Source organism: Rattus rattus, unplaced genomic scaffold (genome assembly GCF_011064425.1).
Source record: "Rattus rattus isolate New Zealand unplaced genomic scaffold, Rrattus_CSIRO_v1 flattened_line_142815, whole genome shotgun sequence".
In the NCBI taxonomy this organism is placed as follows: Eukaryota; Metazoa; Chordata; class Mammalia; order Rodentia; family Muridae; genus Rattus; species Rattus rattus.
Window position 1 is genome coordinate 1 of NW_022651288.1, and position 4,937 is coordinate 4,937.

Consider the following 4,937-nt stretch of genomic DNA (forward strand, 5'->3'; position numbering starts at 1 on the left):
GAGGGGGATGTTTGCCCGGAAACCGGGAAAGGGAATAACACTCGAAATGTATATAAGAAATATTCAAGTTAATAAAAAAAAAGAAAAAAATATACAATTAAAAAAAAAAGAAGTATCAGGCATATTTTTCCCTGTCTCTGATAAACAAAATAGTACAATGACATCTTCCATCAACTAGTGTCAGAAAGGAATAGAAATGATCTTCATTTCAAGAAGGAGGAAAACCAAACGGTAGACGCTTCAGTCCTTCTTAGAATGGCGAACAAAATATTCTCAGAGGAAATACAGGGATGAAGAGTGGAGCAGAGATTGAAGGAAGTCCACCCGGATATTGCCCCACCTGGAGATCCATCCTGCATACAGCCACCAAACCCAATCACTACTGCTGATGCCAACCAGTGCTTGCTGACAGGAGCCTGATACGGATGTTTCCTGAGAGGCTCTGCTAAAGCCTTACTGATACAGATAAAGTTGCTTGCAGCTAACCATAGGATTGAGCATGTGCACCCCTATGGAGGAATTAGAGAAAGGACTGAAGGAGGTGAAGGGGTTTGCAACCCCATAGGAAGAACAATATCAACCAACCAGACCAACCAACCAAGAGTTACCAGGGACTAAACCACCAACCAAAGAGTCCATAGGGAGGGATCCATGGCATCCATGGCATCCATGGCATCCATGGCATCCATGGCATCCATGCACATGAAGCAGAGGATGGCATTATCTGGCATCAATAGGAGGAGGAGCCCTTTGTCCTATGAAGTCTTGCTTCCCCAGTGTAGGGGAATGCCAGAGTGTTGAGGTGGGAGTGGGTGGGTGGGGGCAGCAGATCATCCTCATAGAAGCAGTGGGAGGGGGGACAGGAGAAGGGGGCACCTGGGAAAGGGGGAAACGTTTGAAATGTAACTACATAAAATATTCAATAAAATGCAAAAAAGTAAAAAAAAAAAGAAATGATCTTCATTACAACCATAATGTCACTGTAGCTTCATCAGCCACTCATAAACAAAGCAGAGTATTCTAGACGGAGTACCCATAAAAATTAAACTTAAGGCAATTTATAGAGTGATTGTCTATACTTCCACTGGGTGGACTTCCAGCAAGGAACTAAAGTAGGAAAACCAGTGGGAGACACTTGTCTTCCTTTCCTATGTATTTCTCCATGCAAACAACAGAATACATCTCTGATTGTGAAGTGAAAGTTTTATAATGAGCCATATGTTATAATCTGCCTATCTCTATCTTATCATCTACACCTTCATACACATTAATAAGTTTTGCAGTTGTTAAGAAATGCTAGGAATTTAATTTTGAAGATGAAAAAATCCAAGAATTTCTGCTTATGGTAAAGACCCTTGTCCCTAGATACAAATATTTGATAAATCTACATTTATCAATTATAAGTCAATTAGAGCATTTGGAAAGATGATGCAGAAGAATTGCAATGATTTGAGAGAAGTCTGGGCTACAAATCATGTACCAGATTAACAAAGATTATAGGCTGAGAGCCTGCTTCAAAAACAATACAAATCAAATTATATTTATTAGTAAAGTGTCTGCTTTGATGGAATTCGAGATCTTTCCAGTTAAATACTATTTCCACTGAACTAATAGAGCCCTGCCTTGGTACCCAATGTAAGATAGCCTATCATGGGAAATGAACTAATATTTACAGAACACCAAGCATGCATCAATTGTCCAATAACAGGATGGTGTAATGGAGATCGTTGCACTTAAAATGGTATCATCATTATTAGTTTCTAGAGCATTTCCTTGCTACTTCCCATAAAAGCATTTATTTCATGTCTCTCAAGGCCCTATCTGTCTCCTTAATCCATTGAACAACTGCCTAACCCATTGGTGATGGTTTGCTTTAGTACCCACCTCATAACATTCAGACAAAGGCTGAAAATAACAACAATGAAAAAAGAGATTCTTGGCCTAGTTATTTGGTGTACTCCCACACCTTGTCGTCATACCTTTATTATATATGCTATAGAGTGAGTCCTGGCTGCTTCGATTTGGGTCCAAATGTTAAAAAAAAAAAGGAAAAGGAAAGATGAGTTTCACAGGGTATTCTAGAAATTGACTTTTCACTCAAGCGATTCGAACATATGATGCTGAAATGAGTAAGAGAACAGAAGCAAACAAGCTTTTGTCATTCCAAGCTCCCTAGTTCCCTGTCTTCCTGAACCCTAGCCTTCCCTCCAACACAAACATACACACAAAACAAGTATCTCTGGGCACCAGGTAAGCTGCGAAAAAGATCATAATGTTCTGTCACAGTGGAATCAAGGGTAAATGTTGTGTTGTGTTGTAGTCAAACACATTTGATAAGAAATAATGCATGAAAGGGGGAGCACAGGTGTTGTCAGGAACGTGTTCGAACACCTCTGTGCTTCTCTGAATTGATAAACATTAAAAGCTGGAGCACAGAACAAAACTAGTCAGAATTCTCTCTTCCTGAGAATATTGAATTTGCCATGGCTATTCCTAAGCTCCCTGATGGCCCATAAGAAGTGATAAAAATCTCTTAGCTGTGAGTTGATCTTTCCCAAATAAAGCAGAAGATCCTGACCAGAGTATTTGGCTGCAAAAGATTTTTACATTTCAAATGAACACTGATAAAAATACAATAAAAGACAAAAGTCTTGTGTGATATATTTATCCAAGTGAAATTGACAATGTTTAGTGCCTTCCTGGTTCTCAGTTTACAGCCTTTTGGAACAGTGTTTTTCATCTTTGGTAACTCCCAAAGAGTCAGAATCTGAATTATCTTGGATTTAAAATGGTAAAAGTCTTCCAAACATGAAATTATTTTTATCCAAAAAATGGATAACTCCTATGGACCGTGTCTGCTTCAGAGGTCAGTATTAAGTCAGTCACTAAGCCAATTCAGATATTTTTAAGTATAAATCAGGGCTATCTTTACCAGGAGTTAGCCATGGTGATAACTCCTCATTTTACCACATATCATCAAAATGAAATCTTTTAGAGTTAGGCAGAAGAGGCTGGGCTCAACATCAGAAAGGGTACTGGTTGATAAAGAGGATCAACAGAAGTAGAAAGTGAGTAAGATAAGTTCATGGGAGTTAATATGGTCAAAATACCTTATATACATACATGAAAATATCTAATGAAACATATTTTGAGTTTAATAGATATATCCCCTTTTAAACATAAAGCCAAAGGCACATATATTCTAAAAAGTTAAGTGTGTGCATATTTCTGCTTATCGTGAAGGAAATTCTGGATACTTTAATAGATCCAGAGAATTTGGGTACCATCAATAAAAAGATAGATGGCCTAAATGGGGGTCTTGACGTTTTGGAGTTGACGGTGAGGCAGATACCGAAAGAATAATTTTGACCAGAAATAGTTCTCTGGCATCTGTTCTGCATCTCTAAGCAACACAACATATGATTCTAATAACAGGTTAGCTGTTCCCTTCCTAAGGTCTGCAACTAGCATTATTGCCCTGGTAGTGCTTTAACTAAACTTATGTGGTATCTGTAAAAGATGAAGTTAGAGACCTAGAAGGAGAAGACAGAGAGGTTTAAAAGGTATGGAGATGAGAGAGAACACGTCTTCCTTGATCCTGTTACTGCTTAGTCTTCTTTCACCACTTCCCTTCTTAGAGAAGAGGGATTTACCTGGAGATTGAGTTGGCCAAAACATTAGCCCATTTGTCCCAGGTAATTGTTTACACTTTAAAACTTCATTTTATGGCCATCCACTGTCTCTTTCTTTTAAAATCTTTCCACTCCCCTCTTCTACACTGAATCCCCAACCGTGGGAGGAGGGATATTGGCAATATGAACAGGTCCTAAAAATGAGGCAGACTAAAGTATCATGCAATAGCCAACATCAGACAATTTATATCCTGAGGATTAAGAAAAGTCGCATGAGTAGCTTTCTCGTGAGTTCATGCTGTATCCAATCCCAAGGACAATCTGCACATGGCAAAACGAAGGTTTTCCATAGAGACATATGAATAACAACAGCTGAAGAACACTCACTGCTATCCAGTACACCTGGGAGGAGCACAAACACATTTCAAGAGCAATTCTGTGCTTTGAAGGAACTGAGGTCAAAACACTCTTGTCTCATTTTCTTCATGTTTTCTCGTGAGCACTCAGAATTCTCACAGGACTCTCTTCTTGAACTGTGTTACAACAGGATAGACAGACAGACAGACAGACAGAGATGGATGGATGGATGGGTGGATGGATGGATGGATGGGTGGGTGGATGGGTGGATGGATGGATGGGTGATTGGGTGGATGGATGAGTGAGCAGACAGTTGGACAGACAGATGGACAGACAGACAGATGTAGATTAGATAGAGATAGAGATAGATAATTTATGGCTAGCATTCTGAAGTTTCTCACACGGCACCTTGACCAATTGAAGGACAGAAGCAGTGACTGACTACAAATCCCCTGTTTTCTGGCTACAGCAAGGCATTACCACATATGGATCCAAAGTAAGTATGATAACATAAACAAATTCTGCACAAGCTCAAGTCAGAAAAAAATCTCAACAGGAAGATTTGAGGTGGTCATGAGGTCTCACCCCTCAATGAAAAACTGTTGCCGTGCTCGCTTTGGCAGCACATATACTAAAATTGGAATGATACAGAGAAGATTAGCATGGCCCCTGCACAAGGATAACACGCAAATTCATGAAGCGTTCCATATTTTTAAAAGCAGTAAAGGAAAAAGGTCAAGTAACATATGAAGGCAGACCTATCAGAATCACACCAGACTTTTCGCCAGAAACTATGAAGGCCAGAAGATCCTGGACTGATGTCATACAGACCCTAAGAGAACACAAATGCCAGCCCAGGCTACTGTATCCTGCAAAACTCTCAATTAACATAGATGGAGAAACCAAGATATTCCATGACAAAACCAAATTTACACAATATCTTTCTAC

General features: G+C 39.4%; 1 non-coding gene across 1 annotated transcript; it reads left to right on the forward strand.

The window, feature by feature from the left end:
- Positions 1-4,596: 4,596 nt before the first annotated feature.
- LOC116889772 lies at positions 4,597-4,703 on the forward strand. The gene has a single exon (XR_004386508.1). It is a non-coding gene; the product is annotated as a U6 spliceosomal RNA (small nuclear RNA).
- Positions 4,704-4,937: the final 234 nt, after the last annotated feature.